Source organism: Dama dama, chromosome X, assembly GCF_033118175.1.
Source record: "Dama dama isolate Ldn47 chromosome X, ASM3311817v1, whole genome shotgun sequence".
NCBI lineage: Eukaryota > Metazoa > Chordata > Mammalia > Artiodactyla > Cervidae > Dama > Dama dama.
The window spans coordinates 158,241,436-158,264,900 of NC_083714.1; the positions used below are offsets into that span (position 1 = coordinate 158,241,436).

General features: G+C 38.0%; 1 protein-coding gene across 4 annotated transcripts in view; it reads right to left on the bottom strand.

Moving 5' to 3' along the window:
• The window catches only part of LOC133051956 (probable ubiquitin carboxyl-terminal hydrolase FAF-X), a 144,016-nt gene extending 120,843 nt beyond the window's left edge, over positions 1–23,173 (bottom strand). For all 4 annotated transcript variants that reach the window (XM_061136636.1, XM_061136635.1, XM_061136633.1 and 1 more), the window contains exon 1: positions 22,825–23,173. The gene's annotated coding sequence lies outside the window, so the exon portion shown is untranslated. The remainder of the gene's footprint in view (positions 1–22,824) is intronic.
• Between the last annotated feature and the right edge of the window lie 292 nt (positions 23,174–23,465).

The following is a 23,465-nucleotide window of genomic DNA, read 5'->3' on the forward strand; positions in this document are numbered from 1 at the left end:
CAGAATGACCTGAAAGAGAACACAGATAAACAAAACCAGAAAATACACAGAGAGAATTTCAACAAAGAACTCCAAAACTCACACTAGACACTTATGCCTAGACACCTAACAATCAGAAGTCAGACTAAAAGAAAATCTCAAAAGAACTAAGAGAAAAATGACTTGTCACATACAAAGGCTTGTCATACTTGTCACATACCTATAAATGATTATTAAAAATTTCCCTAGCAAAACTTTGCAGGCTACAAGAATGATGGTATACTCAAAATGCTGAAAAGAATTTTATCAAATGTTTATCTCCAGAAATTGAGATTATTATGTACTTTTCCCCCTTACCCTATTAGCTTGCTTACATTGATGAATTTTTGTACACTGAACGACACCTATACTCCAGGAATAACTCACTTAATCACTGTGTATAATCCTTCTAATATGCTGTTGAATTCATTTTGTTAGTATTTTGTTGTTTACTTTGCATCACTGTGTACAAGGGATACTGGTCTATAGGTGTCTTTTAATCTGTAGGTTTCTTCAGTCTTTGGCTGAAGCAGCAGCCTAATGCTGGACTCAAATAGCAAACATTTCCTCCTCTTCAATTTCAGAACGTTGCTAGAAAGGTATTATTTAAATACTTAACATTCAAACACATATCACTTGAATGTTTGAAAGAATTCACAAGTAATACCATCCAGTTCAGTGCTTTTCTTTGTTCAAAGATTTTTGATTACTGATGACATCTTCTTAGTAGTTTTATGTCTATGCAATGATTTGATCCTGATAGGTTTTAATGTTTCTAGCTATTTCTCCGCATCTTCTAGTTTACTTAATTTGGTGATGTAGATAACAGTACATACTATTTTCTTAGAAATCAACATATTTTGGCATATGTGTTATAAGTGTTATATCTCCAGTTTCATTTCTATTTTCAGCAATTTCAGTCTTCTCTTTATTACCACTCCCATTTGTCAATTTTATTGACTTCTTCAAAGACCAGTTTGGTTTCACTGATTTCCTCTCTTTTAGTTCTATTCTTCATCTCTGTACTATCTTTATTATTTCCTTCCTCTTGCTAACTGTGGAGTAAGTTCTTTTTCTAGTACCTTAATTCATCAAGTAAGGCTGTTATTTAAGATCTTTTCTTAATATATTTTAACAACAAGGAACGAGAATATTGATGCAAAAATTCCTGATGAATGCTGATGCAAAAATCCTTGCCAAAATACTCTACTATCAAATCAAATTCAACAGCACCTTATGTTTTAAACACTACAAGGAGGATTTTCAAATAATGTAATACCCTACAGTAAATGAATAAAGGGAGAAATACTGATGATCATCTCAACTGATGGAGAAAAAGGATTAGACAAAACTGAACATCCTCTTATGATAAATAATAAAGAAAAGGAAACCCAACATAAGAAGCCAAATATGAAAAATCCACAGCAAAAATCGTAATACTGAAGATTTCTAAGAATAGGAACTGGCAATGCTATTTCACCACTCCTATTTAATATAGATTCTTAACTCTGAGTCAGGGTATTTAGGTAAGAAAAAACAAAAGGGGTCACAATCAAAAAAGGAAGATAAATTATGCCTGCAGGAAATTACCTAATCTCATACATAAATGTTGCTATTACTGAACCGTATGCAAAACACTAAAGCTTCCATAATATAAAAACTATTAGAAAAAAAAAACTATTAGAATTAATGGTTTCACTAAAGTTTCAAGATACAAAAGTCAACACCCTAAAAACCAGTTCACTAACAATAAAAAAATCCAAAAAGGAAATTAAGAAAATAATTCTATTTGTAATAACATTAAAAAAGAATACTTAAAAATAAACTTAACCAAAGAAAAAGGGTTCCACGTACCCTGAAAAACTACATTTCTGAAAGAAATCAAAGAAACTATTAATAAATGGAAAGATAACCCATGTCACATATTAGGGTACTTATTAATATCAAATCTAGGTACAGCAGATAAGAATCTGCCTACAACAGCACAGGACATGGGTCTGATCCCTGGCCTAGGAAGATTTCACATGTCAGCTACGGAGCCACTAAGCCTGTGCACATCTTCTGAGTCTGTGCGTTACAGCCTTCTGATGCAACTACTGAAGCCTGTGAACCCAGAGCCCATGCTGCAAAACAAGAAAAGCCACCACAATGAGATGCACACAACCACAGTGAAGAGCAGCCCTTGTCTGAGTCAACTAGAGAAAGCTTGCATGCAGCAACAAAAACTCAACGTAGCCAAAAATAAATAAATAATTAAAAAAACAATGTCAATCTAGGGACTTCCCTGGTGGTCTAGTGGCAAGACTGTGTTCCCAGTGCAAGGCCCCAGGTTCCTTCCCTGGTCAGGGTGCTAGATCCCACATGCCCCAGCTAAGACTCTGCAGGCTACAACTAAAAAAAAGCTCCCAATATGCTGCAACTAAGAGCCAATGCAGCCAACTAAATAAATAATCTTAAATTGCTTTTAAAATTTAGAAGATGTCAACCTGTAGAATCAATGCAATCCCAATCAATATACCAAGATTTTTTGTACAATAACATTAATCATAAAATTCAAATGTAATCTCAAGTCAACTCAGTTAAAACAATCTCGAAAAAGAACAAAGCTGAAGGTGTCAAACTTCCTGATTCAAAATAAACTACAGGGCTTATGGTTCAAGATGGTGGAGCAGAAGCAAGTACACTCATCTCCTCCTGCAAGAGCAACAAAATCACAATGAACTGTTTAACAACATGGACAGAAGGACACTGGAACCCACCAAAAAAAGATACCCAATGTCCAAAGACAAAGAAGTCGCAGTGAGACAGCAAGAGGGGCACATAAATGGTGAATTCAAATACCATCCCACCAGGTGGGTGACCCACAAACTGGACAGCAATAATACCAGAAAAAGTTCTCCCACTGTTATGAAGGTTCTGAACTCCACATCAGGCTGCCCAGCCTGGGACCTGACAAAAGGACTGGGAAATCCCAGGGAATCTGATCTTTAAGGCCAGTGGGATTTGATAAAAAGACTTCCACAGGACTGAGGCAACCAAAGACTCCAATCTTGGAGGATACAAAATCTTGAGTGCACCAAGACCCAGAGAAAAGGAGCAGTGACTCCACAGGAGACTGAACCAAAACCACCTGCTAGTACTGCAAAAACTTCGGAGAACGCGTGGGTCGGCAGGGGCTCACACAGGAACGGCAAGGAAGGAATCTCCCCCTTAGCATAAACCCACTTGGAGTTCATCATTAACCCTACCATAGAGCGCCCAGTCGCCCCAGGGCTGGGTCACCTCAGGCCAAACAACTAGCAGGGAGGGAGTGCAACCTCATCCATCAGTAGATAACTGGACTGAGGCTTTAGTGAGCAAGGCCCTCCCACAAAAGCAAGACCCAGATTTTCACACCACCAGTCCCTCTCATTTAGGAATCAGTGAACTAAAATGGACCAGAATGGGAAAATTTAATTCAGATGATCATTACATCTATTATGTGGGTAGAAATACCTTAGAAGAAATGGAGAAGTCTTCATAGCCAACAAAAAGTTAAAAGTGCAGTACTAGGGTGCAATATCAAAAATGAAATATAAATGTAATTCAACTCACATTCAATATCACAATAATCCAAGTCTATGCCCCAAGCATTAATGCTGAACAAGCTGAAGTTGAACAGTTCTAGGAACACCTACAAGACCTTCTAGAACTAACATCCAAAAAAAATGCCCTTTTCATCACAGGGGACTAGAACACAAAAGTAGGAAGTCAAGAGATAGCTGGAATAACAGGCAAGTTTAGCCTTGGAGTACAAAATGAAGCAGGGCAAAGACTAACAGAGTTTTGTCAAGAGAACGCACTGGTCATAGCAAATACCCACTTCCAACAACACAAGAGAAAACTCTACACAGGGACATCACCAGATGGCCAACACCAAAACCAGATTGATTATATTCTTTGCAGCCGAAGATGGAGAAGCTCTATACAGTCAGCAAAAACAAGGCCAGGAGCTGACTGTGGCTCAGATCGTGAACTCCTTACTACCAAATTCAGTAGACCAATCAGATATGATCTACCTAAGTCAAATCCCTTATGATTATACAGTGGAAGTGACAAACAGATTCAACAGATTAGATCTGACAGATTAAGTGTACGAGGCACTACAGATGGAGGTTCGTGACACTGCAGAGGAGGCAGTGATGAAGACCATCCCCAAGAAAAAGAAATGCACCAATGCAAAATGGTTCTCAGAGACGGCCTTACAGATAGCTGAGAGAAGAAGAGAAGCTAAAGCCAAAGAGGAAAAGGTAAGATATACCCATCTGAATGCTGAGTTCCAGAGAACAGCAAAGAGAGATCAGAAAGCCTTCTTCAGTGATCAATGCAAAGAAACAGAGGAAAATAAGAGAATGGGAAAGACTAGAGATCTCTCCAAGAAACTGAGATGCCAAAGGAACATTTCATGCAAAGATGGGCACAATGAAGGACAGAAACAGCATGGACCTAAACAGCAGCAGAAGATATTAAAAAGAGGTGGCAAAAATACACAGAAGTATACAAAAAATAACAACCCAGATAACCATGACGGTATGTATCATCACTCACTTAGAGCCAGACATCCTGGAATGTGAAGTCAAGTGGGCCATAGGAAGCACCACTACAGAGAGAGCTAGTGGAGGTGATGGAATTCCAGGTGAGCTATTTCAGGTCCTAAAAGATGATGCTGTTAAAGGGCTGCATTCAGTAAACCAGCAAATTTGAAAACTCAGCAGGGCCACAAGACTGGAAAAGGTCAGTTTTTGTTCCAATCCCAAAGAACGGCAAGGCCATCACACAATTGCATTCATCTCTCACGCTAGCAAAGTAATGCTCCAAACTCTTCAAGCCAGGCTTCAACAGTACATGAACCAAGAACTTCCAGACGTCCAAGCTAGATTTAGAAAAGGTAGAGGGATCAAAGATCAAATTGCCAACATCCTCTGGATCATCGAAAAAGCGAGAGTTCCAGAAAAACATCTACTTCTGCTTTACTGACTACGCCAAAGCTTCTGACTATGTGGATCACAACAAACTGTGGAACATTTTTAAAGAGATGGGAATACCAGAAACCAGCTTACCTGCCTCCTGAGACATCTGTATGCAGGTCAAGAAGCAACAGTTAGAACCAGACATGGAACAACAAACTGGTTCAAAACTGGAAAAGGACTACATCGAGGCCGTGTATTCTCATCCTGCCTATGTAACTTATATGCACAGTATGTAATGCAAAATGCCGGGCTGGATGAAACACAAGCTGAAATTAAGACTAACAGGAGAAATGTCAATAACCTCACATATGCAGATGACACTACCCGTATGGCAGAAAGCAAAGATGACCTAAAGAGCCTCTTGATGAAAGGGAAAGAGGAGAATGAAAACATTGAGTTAAAACTGAATATTCAAAAAAAGAAGATCATGGCATCCCGTTTCTTCATTTCATGGCAAACAGATAGGGAAACAATGGAAACAGTCAGAGACTCTATTTTCTTGGGCTCCAAAATCACAGCAGATGGTGACTACAGCCATGAAATTAAAAGACACTTGCTCCTTAAAAGAAAAGCTATGACCAACCTAGACAGCATTTTAAAAAGCAGAGACATAACTTTGCCAACAAAGGTCCACTGAGATAAAGCTATGGTCTTTCCAGTAGTCATGCACAGATGTGGGAGCTGCACTACAGAAAAGAGGAGAGTGGAAGAATTGAGGCTTTTCAATTGTGGGGTTGGAAAAGACTCTTGAGTCCCTTGTACTGCAGGAGATCAAATCAGTCAATCCTAAAGGAAATCAGTCCTGGATATTCATTGCAAAGACAGATGCTGAAGCTGAAACTCCAACTTTAGTCACTTGATGGGAAGAACTGACTTGGATGCTATGAAAGATTGAAGGCAGGAGGAGATACAGACAACAGAGGATAAGATGGTTGTATGGAATCACCAACTCAATGGACCTGAGTTTGAGCAAGCTCCAGGAGTTGATGATGGACAGGGAAGCCTGGCATGTTGCAGTCCACCGGGTCACAAAGAGTTGAACACGACTGGGCAACTGAATTGATTTACACACAGTGGAATTCTATTCAGCCTGAGAAAAAGTAAATTCTGGCATATGTGGCAACATAGATAAGCCCTGAGGATACTATGTCAAGGGGAATATGCTAATCACAAAAGGAAGAATAATGCAGGATTCCACTTGAAGTATGTAATCAAATTCATAGAGAGAGAAAGTAGAAAAGTAGTTGCAAGCAGCTGGGAGAAGAGGGCAATGAACATTGTTTAATGAGTTTCATTTCAGTTTTACAGGATGAATATAGTTCTGGAAATGAATGGTGTTAGTTGCATAACAATGTAAATGGACTTATTCTGACCTCTGTGAGGTGACACCTCATTGTACTTTGGATTTGCATTTCCCTAAAAATTAGTGATGTTGAGTATCTTTCCATGTGCCTCTTGGCTGTCTGAATGTCTCCTCTGGAGAAATGTCCATTTAGATCTTCCACCCACTTTTTGATTGGGTTGTTTGTTTTAATACTGAGCTGCATAAGCTGCTTGTATTTTGGACAGAAATCTTTTGTCAGTTGCTTTGTTTGCATATATTTTCAAGTATTTGCAAATGGGTCTTTTTCCCATTCTGAGAGTTGTCTTTTCGTATCATTTATCGTTTCTTTTCTGTGTAGAAGCTTTTAATTAGGTCTCATTTGTTTATGTTTTTATTTTCATTACTCTAGGAGGTGGGTCAAAAAAGATCTCGCCAAGGTTTGTGTCAAAGAGTGTTTTTCCCATTTGCCTCTAAGAATTTTACACCAGCCTTACATTTAGGTCTTTAATCCAGTTTATTTTTGTGTGGCTGGGGAGTATTCTAATTTCATTCTGTTACATGCAGCTGGTCCAGTTTTCTACGCACCACTTACTGAAGAGACTGTCTTGTCTTCATTGTATATTCTTGTCTCCTTGTTATAGATTAGGTAAGCAGAGGTGTGAGGATTTATCTCTGGGCTTTCCATCCTGTACCATATATCTGCATTTCTATTTTTGTGCTAGTACCATACTGTCTTGATTACTGTAGCTTTGTGGTATAACATTACTAAACTGCATAACCGAAACAGGAAAATGGTAAATTTTCTTCTGCATGTTTTAATTTAAATAATAAATACATAATCTGGATTTAGCAGATGCAAGCATTATGAAATACAAAAGCTCAAGCTATATTTACCGTTCACAATGCTACCTAAACCTTACTCCTCTTGCACATCATTTTGCAACAGTAAGCATTAATATCAACTATCTTGTACTAATGTAAAACATAAGTGAGTTAAATGTTTAAGGGCATATAAAATAATAGTTTATTCTGTGCTATAATTCAGTGGCTTTATGAGCCCTATGTAAATTAAAGCAAAGTACAAAAATACTTACTTCTAAATTACTATATAAATTTTAATAAAGGTATTTAAAATGAATTGCTACAGTACTTTTAGTAAGATTAAAGGCATATCTGTAAGACTTGTAGTCTGAAAGAAAATCTTCAACAAAGCAGCAATTCCCTGGTCTTTTTTTCTGCTGCCATGTATGATAAGCCTCATACACAATGTACAGGCTTACTAACATATGTCTATAGTCACAGAGATGCAATGCTAAAATGCAAACCTTTACTAAGAAGTGCAGTTTATATTGAACATTACATACAAATAAATGGTTTCTCTAGATGGTTATAAGACTAGATGCTAACAGTGGACAATTAATTAACCACCTAGAAGTGAACCTAAAGTTTTTCCTCCTCTCATAAAAACAAAACCATGAATGAGAATCCTATTTTCAGAAGAAAGAATTTGAATATAACTTTTAAGTAACATTTTTCCCATCAGTTTCTTTAAATTTTACTCCGGATGTTATTTCTGGGACTTTTAATCTGTACTCATTCTTTTTTACCCCTTTTATTTAATTCATTTTTTACAATGTTGTGCTGGTTACAATGTGGATCAGCCATGTTGCTGTTCAGCTGCTAAGTCATGCCTGACTCTCTGGAACCTCAACGACTGTAGCATGCCAGGCTTCCTTCTTCGCTATCTCTGGAGTTTGCTTAAATTCATATCCATTCAGTCAGTGATTCTGTACATATATCCCATCCCTCATGAATCTTCCTCCCCTCCCACCATACTACTCCTCTAGGTCACCAAAGTGCAAGTGGTTGAGCTCCCTGTTTACAGCAGCCTCCCACCAGTTATCTATATTACAAATGACAATGTATATATTGCAATGCTACTCTCCCAATTCATCTCACTCTCTCTTTCTCCATCTTTGAACTCAAATGGGTGCTTTGTGAGAGGTATCCTTCACAAGTCTCATCAACTCCCCTTATACTCAGCTCTCGAAGCCTGTTGCATTGCACTTCCTGTTTTGAGCATCTATATGACTATCCCTCTCTAAGATGATAGGACAAACTACATAACGATGACAATGGCTTTCTTTTGTTCAGCATGAACTCCAAGAAGCCTGTCAAATGAGCTATGTCAAAATGTTCCACCAATCTAGCAACCACTATCAAAATTTCACAAAGAAACGCTGAAAATCACTGACTCCCAATCTTTGTATGTCCTTTGCAACTGTATCCACTAACTGATGCTAAGAAACTGCTCACCACAAATCCAGAATCTTCTCATATATTAATTAAAAACCATCTCTGAATCACTTTTCACTCATTTCTTACCTCAAAATCTAGAAATTTAGGGATCTGTAATGGCTACCAAAATAGAACGTTAAATCAGTTACCTTTATTTAGTCCCCATACACAGAATACCAAAATGATAGCTTTATTCTCCTTACTGAACTACTTATCACACACTACTGGTGAGAATTAAAAACTGGTAGTCCATCATTTTAGAAGATAATTTCACAGTTTCTTACTAAAGTAAAAATAGGTTTGCCATACAACCCAGCAATCATACAACCAAACAACCAAACAAAAGCTTACCTCCTAACAAAAACCTGCACATAAACATTTCGAGCAGCTCTATTCACATTGACCAAAAACTGGTAGCAACCAAAATGTCCTTCCAAAAAGTTAACGACTGCAGCACCAAAAAACAGTGGAATATTATTCATAGATAAAAGACACGGCACACTAAGCAATAAAAAGACACGGTGAAATCTCAAATCCATGCTGTTGTAAAGTGGTTTCTTTAATCAATTTGAAAAGACAACATTCTGGAACATTCTAAGTAAGATTCTGAAAAATGCAATACTACAGAGACTAGCAAAATTGACTGTGGCTGCTAAGTATTCAGTGAGAGAGAAGAGGAGATGAAGGAGTAGAGCACAGCACATTTTAAGGAACTGGAACTTTCCCATATGATATAACAATGAATGCATGACATGATAGATTTCCCCTAACCCATAGAGTTGTACAATATGGAGTGAACCCTAACATAAACTATGGCCCCTTGTTAATATTGATTATCAATATAGATTTATGCACTGCAACAAACATATTAAAGTAAGCTGTAAACAACAGAAGAGGACAAATAGGAACTATTTTCTATGCAATTTTCCTGCAAACCCAAAACTCCCTTACAAAATAGCTATTAAAATTTTTTCCCCTTTGAAAATAATATATTTCCACTTTCTCAATAATATTCATTAACATGTAACTGGGTTTCAAATGGAACACTAAAAAATTTTTAATCTACAATTTAAATCTAAAAATATGGTTAAAATTTTAAATTTAAAAATATTAGGAGATAACACAGAAACTAAAACTTCATAAGGCTCTCAAAACCTTTTACAATGTTAAGGACATGAAACCAAAAAAGTGATACCTGCTAGCCTGTTAAGAAATCCAACATACACCCACTGGAAAAAAAATAATAATAATAATAATAATAAAAATAAATTAAAAAAAAAAAAAAAAAAGAAATCCAACATACAAAATAAGCAGCGTCTGCTAATTCTCTTTTAGTGATAAAAAATAAAGAATCAACATAAAATTTTACATGCAACTATTTACACCAAAATCTAATCACTGCATGTCTCTACTCTTTTTATGAGAGAAAACTAAGATTTCTCTTAATGTTACTTTACCTAACAGATTACTTTTTAACACCATTAACATTCTTCACACTTAACAAAGGTATTCTCAGCAAGGCAACCAACATTTTACCTGCTCTAGAACAGGAAGTAGCACTAGAGAGATCCTCAAGGCAAGAATTTGATGGCCGCTATTAAGAGTCAGTCCTATGAGTAAGTCATCGCTCCAACTGTCTAAGCCTTCAGGTAGAAGACTGCTACCATAGCCAACACCCTGAGTACACTGTCTAGAGAGAGCCTGAATCAAAACTATCAATGGTGTTAAAGGAATAAATACAACTCAAGAGTTACAGTAAGATAAGATAGCAAACCGTCATAGCTCAGTTGGTAAAGAATCCGCCAGGAATGCAGGAGACCTGGGTTCAATCCCTGGGTTGGGAAGATGTTCTGGAGATCTACTGGATTTTCCTGGGTTGGGAAGTTCCCCAGGAGATCTACTGGAGATCCCATTCCAGTATTCCAGGACTGGATAGTCCATGAGGTAACAAAGAGTCAGAAACAACTGACTGACTGTCACTTCACTTTCAAGATTGCCAACAGTGAGTCTAAGTCTCTCTATTTCACTTGGCCATACCTCGAAGCATTTGGGATCTTAGTTTCCAGATAAGGAACCGAAAACCCATGTTCCCTACAGCGGAAGCTTGGAGACATAAACACTGGACCACCAGGGAAGTCTCTTAAGTCTCTCATTTTGAGGTTAAATAACTCACAAACTGGTTGAAGCCCTAGTACTGCAATCCAAGTCTCTTAACAGACAAAAGGATACTTATATTAACTACCAAACTCCCCCTTGACTAGTCACATATGCTGATCTCGAAATGGATAACTTCACTTCAGAAACTAAGAACTTCACTCAAGAGACATTACAGAAAAATTTCTGAATGGCATATACTATAGCTTTGTTTCTTTAGATTCTTTAGTATCCAGTAAATCAATAATATATTAATAATTCATTAACAATGTGATAAAGTAGATTATATAACAACAATCCCTGGGAGTCTACATAATCACTGTATAAATGTTAATAAGTAAAAATTCAGTTATTCAATAGTATTTAGCAAGTAAGAGAACATGCTACTATAAATGGACTTAAATTTGATGAAATAAAATTGTTTTTAAGGCAGGACAGGAAGGAGATCAAACCTGTCAATTCTAAAGGAGATCAGCCCTGAATATCCACTGGAAGGATTGATGCTGAAATTCCAATACGCCAAAGTATTGGAATACTTTGTAAACAGTAATGGAAAGAGCTGACTGACTGGAAAAGACTTTGATGCTGGAAAGATTAAGGGCCAGAGGAGAAGGGAATGACAGAGGATGAGATGGCTGGATGGTATCACTGGCTTAATGGACATGAGTTCAAGCAAACTACAGGAGACAGTGAAGACAGGAAGCCTGGTGTGCTGCAGTTCATGGGATCACAAAGAATTGTACACAACTTAACAACTGAGCAACAAAGGCAGGAAAGAAAATTTCTAAACACAAAATTCTCCCCATATTTTAAGAGTCAGCACCTCCTCCCTCCCCTCTAGTTTGCATCTGTACTACACACTTACTAGATTCCCTCGGAAGACACCGAATGGCCCGAACACCCAAAAAGGGGGTGGGGGGGAGGCAATTTCTTCCTGGCACCAGTAAACTAATTCCTTAGCAGATAGTATTTCTTTCTCAATAGAGGTCACAATAACCCATCACTTGCCTTGCTGGTAATGTAAACTATCAATATATTACTTTGATGAGTTAACACAGGAGAGAAAAGGAAGCTAAATCAGGGTTCTACTGAATGGTGCTATCTGTAGCACCATTAGTTGAAAGGAAGCCAGGAAAGCCTCCCATGATTCTCTTTCCACTAATGTAATTTCCACAAAGCCAGCACTGAGGATTACTAAACTAACCCTTTACCGACAACAATTCAATTTAAAGCAGTTTCTACGGCTCAGATAACACCCTCTCCCAACAAGGAATGGATATACCTGTGGACACTACTACATTAGTCTCCTCTAACTCTCAGCCCCTCTACCTCCAGCTCACAAGGTACAAGTCAACAACTCTAATAGCCCTCAAGCTATGGGAATGCAAACTTAATAGAACTATGATTCCAAACAACTCAGCAGACCAGGGCATCTCAGCACTACAAATACCAAACAACTCAGGGGGTTGGGGGATATTTTGTGAATTGCAAGATGCTTAACAACATCTCTGTTCTCTAATCATTGAAGTTGCCAGCCAGTCCAAGTCAATTCCTCCCACCACTCAAATCATGACAATCGAAAGTACTACCAGGGCTTCCTGTAATGCAAGGGACAGTAGTTCTATCCCTGGTCTGGGAAAATCCCACAAGCTGCAGAACTAAGCCCAAGTGCCAAAAGAGAAGCCACTTTAATGAAAAGCCCATGCACCACAACCAGAGGATGTCCACATGCAACAAAGACCCAGGGCAGTAAAAAATGATAAAGTAACTTTTTAAAAAAGTATTTCTAGACATTGCACAACATCTAAAAAAAGGCAAAATTAGCCCAAAGTGAAAACCACCACTATACTAAATTAAATAAAAGTGAAAAATGAAAGTCAAGTCGCTCAGTCACGTCCAACTCTTGCAACCCCATGGATTGTAGCCTACCAGGCTTCTCCGTCCACAGGATTTTCCAGCCAAGAATTCTGGAGTGGGTTGCCATTTCCTTCTCCAGGAGATCTTCCCAACCCAGGGATTGAACCTGGGTCTCCCGCATTGTAGGCAAATGCTTTACCATCTGAGCCACCAGGGAAGTCCTAAATTACATAAGCAGTCAGATAATCATTTATTTTTATCCTGTTTCAATCAATTCATAGACATGCTATGAATAACAAACCTATCAATCACATATAAGAGATTATAATTATTTACAGAAAGGTCTGGGCAACTACCTCAAGTAAAAGGAGGACACTACATTCAAATACAATAAATCAGCACAAAGACAGAAATATAGATCAATGGAACAGAATAGAAAGCCCAGAGATAAATCCACGAACCTATGGACACCTTATCTTCGACAAAGGAGGCAAGGATATACAATGGAAAAAAGACAAGCTCTTTAACAAGTGGTGCTGGGAAAACTGGTCAACCACTTGTAAAAGAATGAAACTAGAACACTTTCTAACACCTTACACAAAAATAAACTCAAAATAGATTAAAGATCTAAATGTAAGACCAGAAACTATAAAACTCCTAGAGGAGAACATAGGCAAAATACTCTCCGACATAAATCACAGCAGGATCCTCTATGACCCACCTCCCAGAATATGGGAAATGAAAGCAAAAAGAAACAAATGGGACCTAATGAAACTTAAAAGCTTTTGCACAACAAAGGAAACTATAAGCAAGGTGAATAGACAGCCCTAAGATTGGAAGAAAATAATAGCAAACGAAGCAACAAAGGATTAATCTCAAAAATATACAAGCAACTCCTGCAGCTCAATTCCAGAAAAATAAATGACCCAATCAAAAAATGGGCCAAACAACTAAACAGACATTTCTCCAAAGAAGACATACAGATGACTAACAAACACATGAAAAGATGCTCCACATCACTCATTATCAGAGAAATGCAAATCAAAACCACAATGAGGTACCATTACACACCAGTCAGGATGGCTGCTATCCAAAAGTCTGCAAGCAATAAATGTTGGAGAGGGTGTGGAGAAAAGGGAACCCTCTTACACTGTTGGTGGGAATGCAAACTAGTTCAGCCACTATGGAAAACAGTGTGGAGATTTCTTAAAAAACTGGAAATAGAACTGCCGTATGACCCAGCAATCCCACTTCTGGGCATATACACCGAGGAAACCAGAACTGAAAGAGACATGTGCACCTCAATGTTCATCGCAGCACTGTTTATAATAGCCAGGACATGGAAGCAACCTAGATGCCCATCAGCAGACGCATGGATAAGGAAGCTGTGGTACATATACACCATGGAATATTACTCAGCCATTAAAAAGAATTCATTGGAATCAGTTCTAACGAGATGGATGAAACTGGAGCCCATTATACAGAGTGAAGTAAGCCAGAAAGATATAGACCATTACTATACTAACACATATATATGGAATTTAGAAAGATGGTAATGATAACCCTATATGCAAAACAGAAAAAGAGACACAGATGTACAGAACAGACTTTTGGACTCTGTGGGAGAAGATGAGGGTGGGATGTTTCGAGAGAACAGCATCAAAACATGTATATTACCTAGGGTTAAACAGATCACCAGCCCAGGTTGGATGCATGAGACAAGTGCTCAGGCCTGGTGCACTGGGAAAACCCAGAGGGATCGGGTAGAGAGGGAGGTGGGAGGGGATATCGGGATGGGGAATACATGTAAATCCATGGCTGATTCATGTCAATGTATGACAAAAACCACTACAATATTGTAAAGTAATTAGCCTCCAACTAATAAAAATAAATGAAAAAAAAAGAAAAAAGAAAAAAAAATACAATAAATTAATCTCATGTCAAAGGCGGAAACAGATACTAAACTCACAATGGGAAAACCTCTCAGACAGAGAAATAAAATATCAAGGAGAAAGAGAGCTGTTTTAAAAAACCTAAGATGAGGACTTCCCTGGTTAGGTGGCTAAGATTTGTTGGTCCCAATGTACACATGCTTGGTTTGATCCCTAGTCAAGAAAATAGGTCCTACATGTTGCAACTAAGAGTTGGCACGGCACAACTAAAGATTCCGAATGCTGCAACAAAGAACTAACAGACTCAAATAAGCAAATATTGAAAAAATGAGAAAGAATCAAAGGCTATTTTAGTTATATGTAAACCATTCTGTAAACGTCAGCCAAAGAAGATGAAAAATAACTAGCACTAAGAACAACAATTCAAGATTGCTGGGAGAAATATCAATAACCTCAGATACGCAGATGACACCACCCTTATGGCAGAAAGTGAAGAGGAACTAAAAAGCCTCTTGATGAAAGTGAAAGAGGAGAGTGAAAAAGTTGGCTTAAAGCTTAACATTCAGAAAACTAAGATCATGGCATCTGGTCCCATCACCTCATGGGAAATAGATGTGGAGACAGTTGAAACAGTGTCAAACTTTATTTTTGGGGGCTCCAAAATCACTGCAGATGGTGACTGCAGCCATGAAATTAAAAGACACTCCTTGGAAGGAAAGTTATGACCACCCCTAGATAGTATATTAAAAAGCAGAGACATTACTTTGCCAACAAAGATCCATCTGGCCAAGGCTATGGTTTTTCCAGTGGTCATGTATGGATGTGAGAGTTGGACTGTGAAGAAGGCTGAGCACCGAAAAATTGATGCTTTTGAACTGTGGTGTTGTAGAAGACTCTTGAGAATCCTTTGAACTACAAGGAGATCCAACCAGTCCATCCTAAAGCAGGTAAGTCCTGGGTATGCATTGGAAGGGCTGATGCTGAAGCTGAAACTCCAATGCTTTGGCCACCTCATGCGAAGAGTTAACTCACTGGAAAAGACCCTGATGCTGGGAGGGACTGGGGGCAGGAGGAGAAGGGGCCAACAGAGGATGAGATGGCTGGATGGCATCACTGACTCGATGGACAGGAGTCTGAGTAAACTTCGGGAATTAGTGATGGACAGGGAGGCCCGGCATGCTGCGATTCATGGGATCGCAAAGAGTCGGACTGAGTGACTGAACTGAACTGAAGAACAAGAAAAATCCTCCCCCAAAAAAGAGAATGAAGTTGTAAAACTGTAAACCTTAAGTTTACATGGAAACACCTGAGTTAAAGTAAATGGCGTATAGGAAAGAATTTTTTGGTTATGTGTGAGGTTTTAAGAGCTGGAAACAGAAAGTTCTGTTAAAACTAACTTTATCATGGGTGTTTTAAGCAGTACAGTGAGAAGTCTGGGGGAGGAAGCAGCATCAGTATCCGACATAGAGACAAGGATTATGAATCTTCCAGGCGTGAAGAACAGATAGTATATATCTAAACACTAAAACTTTAAGGAAACAGAAGCAAACGGGAAAATTTTTATTGAACTGAAATACACAGCAACTAACAAAAACTCTGATTCAAGGTAATACTCAAGTATTTACCAAAACAAAAATGATCATCACAGCATATACAGCAAAAACCGCAGACAATCTAAAAAGGGCATCACGTGAAAGATTAACTACATCACAATACATTTATAAGATGGAGCATTAACAGGCCTGAATAATCCTATTTACAGATAACTTTTTAAATGACAACATAAGTAGTAACTTGTACTTACAGTATTTTCATTTATTTTTAAAATTAAAAAGTGCACACTAAGAAATACCTAATTATACAATTGTTTCTCCATGGTGCTATCAGAGATAAAATATTTGCACACAAATATTTTATTTGTCTGTTTTGTCTTCTATTTCTCTTTTATGGGTCCCAAAACTTTTCACCCATCAACAAATGTAACTTTCATAGACACATGCACCCCAAATACACATGTGTGCGTAAGTGCTTAGAATAAAACGTAGGCTACACTGGAAATATACTCAAAGCCAAGGGCTCTCTGCATATCCTTTTAAGACCAGAAGCTTCAGCACCACCTGAGAACTTATCAGAAATGCAGAATCTCAAGAGTACCACTCTAGGCTAAAGTGAGTCACTGAGTCATGTCTGACTATTTGAGACTTCATGGACTAAACAGTCCATGGAATTCTCCAGGCCAGAACACTGGAATGGGTAGCCTTTCCCTTCTCCAGGGTATCTTCCCAACCCAGGGATCCAACCCACAAATTTTTCACATTGCAGGGGGATTTTTTACCGGCTAAGCCACAAGGGAAGCCCAACAACACTGAAGTGGACAGGCTATCCATTCTCCAGCAGATCTTCCTGACCCAGGAATCAAACCAGGGTCTTCCGCAGATTGTTTACAACTGAGCTGTCGTCTAAAAATCTAAGGACAGAGTACAACTGTGTATTTTTACAGGTAAACTTTTCTAGAATTTCCTAGAACACAAAGGACTACAATTTTAAGTTCCTGAAGAACTATGTCAAAAATGACAAAATTTCCTCACAATAAAAATATACTCTGGACTTCCCTGGTGGTCCGCTGGTTAAGACTATGCTCTCAATACAGGGAACCTGAGTTCAATCCCTGGTCAGGGAACTAGAACCCACGTGCTATAACTAGGGCTTATCACATCCATACAAATAGAATACTAAAATATATATATGTAAATATTCTGTTTACAAAATGCATGGGTCTTATGCCAAAGTGAAAACTAGCTTCATTTAGAAGTTCACAGTAACAGCTACCTAATGAAAATGTTAAGAAAAGAGAAAGATGATCAGTAACCTTACAGTCTTTAAAGGGCAATTAGTAGAAATGAAGCTGGCATACAAAACGGAAAAGCGAGATTTCCTTTACTTCCTTTTTTCTTGTCTCTGACTTCACCTGGGCTGACAGAAATTGAAATCCAATCTCCATATAACTAGCTCAAATATTACTCAAAACAAAATAATTTCTTTAACTTGGTATTCAATATGTTTAATCATCATGTGATTAATTAGCCAAAAAAATAAATAAAAAAGGTTAAACTGTGAGGTACCATCAAATAATGCATCAATATGCACAGTACTTCTAGGTTTTTGGAAATTAAATAAAAATGGTTGTCTGCTACCAGGCACAGTATTATCCTAGGTTTTCCAGAAAACACACAAATAAAGGAGAAGATTCCTCACCCTTCCAAAGGAAACCAGTGTTAAGAGACAAAAAGAGTAGTAGAGGAGAAACTACTTGGTAAGAAAAACATAACCAAACCTTGGTTCTAAGTAGAACCCAGTTCCTCATGTATTACACCACCATCCTTTTCACTATGTGTCTTATGAGTTTGGATGAGATTTTTGACACCACCACTGACAATTCTAAACAAGAGGATAAAGCTGCCTAGCTGGAGAGTAACAAAATTTTCAAAGCATTTCAGGTCTCCCTTTTCCCAAAAATTAACTGCACATCATGATTATCCATTAAGTTTCTTGCCCACCAATATTTAGATTCCACCCTAGAATTATACAATTAGAATCCCCTAGATTCTATCTGAGTGAGACCTAATTACATTACTAATTACATTTTTCAAGCAATCCCACAAGTAATTCTGAGCTGAGGCAGAAAACTGTAATTATACAATGACTTTTAGGATGGAATAAAAAAAAACTTACTATCAAATCCACACAATTTACATGCATATGTTTCAATAAAATATAGGAACAGGACATGTTCCTGCATCAAACTACAATATTTTTTCACATGTTATTCCTTAAATATGTATAATAACAATCACTTTACAATTACTCAATGGAAAAATAAAAATAAGGATATTTACTGATAAATTCAACCCCCAATTCACAGAAAACGTTGTAAGTTTAATGTAATCTTTTTTATTTCAACTATTTTTATTTCAGTAATTTCATAAACATTGAAAACTCTCTTTCACACACAACCTAAGGTAGCAAAGCATCTATGGAAAACAAACCAATTTTAAACATACATGAAACTTCAAACACTTAAAGTGAGATAAGAGAATTTCAAAACACCAAAAAGTCTTTTGCGGATAACATAAGTAACTGACAGGTAGACAATGCCTCAATTTGGCATCTTTTACAAATAAAGTCATCCAAACATTTTTAAGAATAAACTCACCAATTAAAATATTCTGTATATGTTGGGAGCCACAGGAAAAAAGAACTTTAATTCTGTTGAATACACATCTCTGTGACTACTTATCAGTACTGAAATAATTTAATAATCTTTTTTAAAAAAATAATTTAATAATCTTTAAAACAATATTACAAAAAAAAATTTTTTAATCAAACCTGAGTCTATTCTGATTGTCACATTTCAATGTTTAAAGATGAAAAATACGAACCTGTGATTACAGAATATTATGACAATAATTTGTGCAAAAGATGGAATCACCACTAGCTGACCTCAGAACTCAATTTTCAGGTCTGTGGAAACAACAATATCTTAATAAAACAATGCATACTAAGTGCTAAATAGCTCTAACATAGTTAAAATGCAAAAGTGAAAGTCACTCAGTCCTGTCTGACTCTTTGCGACCCCATGGACCATATACAATCCAAGGAATTCTCCAGGCCAGAATACTGGAGAGGGTAGCCATTTCCTTCCCCAGGGGATCTTCCCAGCCCAGGAATCGAACCCAGGTATTCTGCATTGCAGGCGGATTCTTTACCAGCTGAGCCACAAGGAAAGGCCTAAAATGCAAAACACAACTTTAAAAATGACAGTTTGTGCCTCAAGTGGTAAAGATCTGCTTGCAATGCACAAGAGCCAGGTTCAAATCCTGGATCAGAAGAGAAGAAAATGGCAACCCACTCCAGTATTCTCACTTGGAAAATCCAAGGGACAGAGGAACCTGGCAGGCTACAGTCCATAGGAATGCAGAGTCAGACACTGAGTAACTAACACACTAAAAAATTAAAACTGCATGCTTAGAAATAGTAAGTGAGTATAGTACTCTTAAAGGTCACTTTAAGGGCTTCATATTAGACAAATTAAGTGGGAGTTGTTGCTGGGGAGTTGGGAGGAGAGTGTAATAAATAATTACCAGGATACTTTAAAAGCTCCACAAGTGCTTTTAATGTATCAGGGTAGAGCAGAAAAACTCTGTTAACAATTTCCCAAATATTGTCAGACCCTATATTCAAATAAGACTACTTAATGATAATCAATGTTTTTAAGGACACAACTTCTAACAGAGCAAAATGGAAGCTAAAAATTTATTTCTTAAGTATTGAAGTAAGGAAATACATCAAGGTTCAGGAAACATTAGGTAAAAGTAAAAATGCAACATAAAAAAAAGTTGCATAAATGTTCATAAATGAAACATGAAAGTGTCACTCTCACGATGGCTGCCCAACAACTGTACTTAATTCCACACGAGGTTTTCAGATGGCCGAGGAGTAAAAATCTGCCTGTCAAGCAGGAAATGCAGCTTCAGTTTCTGGGCTGGTAAGAGCCCCTGGAGAAGAAAACCTGGGGAATCCCATAAACAGAAGAGCCTGGTGGGATACAATCCATGGTGTCACAAAAGAGTCAGACATGACTTAGCAACTAAACCACCATCACCACCACAATTTTTCTTTTAACAATTTAACTGTCATTGTCATTAGAATGTAACTTATGCAAAGCTACTACAGGATACACAAGACACATCAACACATCAAGTGTAGTTCAGAAATAAGCCCTTACTTATAAAACCTTTTTTAATATGTCAAATGATTTTCAACAAAGGTGCCAAGACTACTGTAGTGTGAAAGAAAAATATTTTAAACAACCTTCCCTGAACCAACTGGAGAGCCAAATGCAAAAGATGAATCTGGGTTCCTAAATTACACAATTCACAAAAGTTAACAGGGATGGCAGACCAAGACATAAATACTTCGTAAAATCCATAAAAAATATGAATCTTTATGACCTTCAGCTAAGCAAAGATTTCGTGGCTAGACATGAAAAGTGATAAAAAGAAAAACACTAAGAAACTGAACTTAATGAAAATTAGAAAACACTGCATTTCTAAAGACACCATAAAGAAAGTGAAAGGAGAAAACACAGATTAAGAGCAATATTGCAAGTCACATACCAGAAAAAAACTACAATATAAAGAGAAAAAAATTTTTAATGAGTTTAAACAGATATTTCTCCAAGTGAAGATCTACAAACAGCCAACAAGCAGATAATATGCTCAATATGACTAGTCAGTAGGGAAATGTAAATTAACCACAATAAGACACCACTACAAATCCACTAAAATCAGTATAACCAGAATATCAAAATTAGTCAAAATGGATTGGAAATCTCATAAACTGTTGGTAGGAATGTAAAATGGGGCAATCTTGTGAGGAACAAGATTGTACAGTTTAATTTTTTTAATTCATATTAAATTTAAAATACAAACCAGTAATTCTGCTCCTAGGTACTAGCCAACCCAAAACCATATTGTTCACACACCAACATTTGAAAAATATCCAATTTCAAACACAATAAGCTGCATCAAAGAAAAATTATCCATGGGAAGTGCTTTATCTTACTGAAATATTGAAAATGCATTTCAAGGTAACCAGAAAAAAGACCCATTTCTACCCACTAATATGATTTACAGTAAAAATCTGCTCTTAAAAATTACTTTAGAACTTAAGAGTCTTAAATGTAATTAATGTTTTGCTGTTATGCAATCGCCTCAGAAATTCTCTCCAAATTCATAAGAAACGTTCGATATTACTAAGTCCAACCAAAAAAAGGAGTAACTTTTAAAATATCAAGATGACATAGGTAAATGTTTATATATGGGAAAAATGTTAAGAAGAAAAATAATTACAGTCTACGTATTTTATCTTGAAATGTATGAAATATAACATGTTAAAGGCATCCTTTGAAACAATAATTGCAAATAGCTCCTAAATATTATGTCACTTAAAGCTACATGCTTTAATTTTCAAATGAGCAGAACGAAAATTTATATTTAAGCTAGGCACCGAAGGTTACTGTCAGGAAATAATCTTACTTACAGGACATAATCTTTAATAAGACTAGAAAAAAAATTCTTTTCTAAGAAGAGCATACTAAACTTTTATGTACACGAATGTCATGCAGCTTTAACGAACGAATGCCTGCCTTCCCTGGTAAGAAAATGTTACGGGGCATATACCATTTAAAAAATACAGGATGCAAATTTAGGCCACATTTAAAAGGTAAAAGTCAGTAAGATTTTTTTTCTTAAAAGTCGTTAAGATTTTAAATTGCTCTGATATTAATTAAAACACCTGTAGGAGAATGTGCACAGTGGCATATTCAAGTAACATTTTAGCAGAATTTTATAAGTATATGCTACAGAACTGTAATATTTCATAATAACGAAAAAATTTATGTATTTGAAAGGTAATGGATCACATAACAAAAATGAAATATTACTACTTAAACTAAGTGATGCTAATACTTCTGTATCAAAGACAGAAGAAGATAAAAGTGTGGATAAAAAAAAAAAAAAAGCAAGTGTGGAATAGATGATCTTCATCACCACATCTTCCATCATCCCTCAGACATCATCACTTTGGTGTAGTATATTACGCTAGCGGTTTCTCAGGCTGTCTCGCGAAGTGGACCAACGCCAAAATCTGACAGACATGCGGAGCTGGAGCGCCCAACTCCACTTCAGATCGCTCTGTCTCAGTTATGGCGTTTGCAGTTAAGTGCAACGAAGAGACCAGTCTGAGGACTGTGCCACAAGTCCCGAAGGTGGGGCGGTTAGCCTCCCGGCACAGAAAAAAAAGCGTACCGGAGAATGGGGGGGCGGGGCGGAGAGAGACCGAGCCAACAGCCATTTTCCCTTACAGTTCAAAACACAGTCACTTTTCTAAAGCGCCGGATCCGCACCCATTAGCGTGGTTAGGGACACTCCACCCGGGTGGGGGCGGACAAAAGACGGCCTAACAGCACCCAGCCCAGCAAGAGAAAGAAATACTTAACAACCTCCTGCCGCTGAATCCCAGGAGGTGCGGAGGGGTGGGCTACTCATTGTTTAATGCAGGGCCTTTCACCTCAAAAACAAACTAAGCGAGAGCGGAAGGAAATACAAAACTCAATCCCTAGTACCGGGAAAAAAAAGCCGTGGCCGAGCTCCGGCCTGTAGCCTGAGGAAAAAGGCCCTGCTCCCTTCTCCACACGTTGTGGCCCTCTTACCTCTTTTTTCCTCGCGGTGGCGTTTCTCTGTCCTTAGATGGGCTCCAGGCGGACCGTTTCTCCTGTTTAACGTCCGCTTAGTGCTCCCGCAGCTGCGGTTTCACCTTTTAGGGCCTGGTCTCCTCACTCCGACTCAGTCCTAGCTTCCAACGCCAACACTAAAATGAGCCGCTCAAGCGGCAGTCTCCCGTAAAAGAGAGGGCAACACAAGCAGTCAAGCTCCTGAAAGGCCTGGGAGCTGAGTGACGCTTGAAGGGGCTGGGCTCCACAGAACCCCTGAAGGGCGGGATAAGGGGACGCTGGAGCTCCAGAAGTCCCCTGCCCCGGCCCTCTTCAATATGGCGGACCCGACAAGCCAAAAAAAAAAAAAAAAACGGCCAAACCAGCGGCAACCGCGGCGACGCAGACTCCCACCAGCCTCAGCGCCAGTCGGAGCCTCCAGGACGCCGCGCCGCGCCGCGTCGCCCCCTCGAAGTCCCGCCTCTCGACCACGCCCCTTAATCTTGCGTAGTACCTGATCAAGCCGCGGGACCTTACTTTAGCTCTTTCCCCTCCCCCGTGAAATTAAAAGACTTGCTCCTTGGAAGAAAAGTTATGAGCGGCGTAGACAGCATATTAAAAAGCAGAGACATCACTTTGTC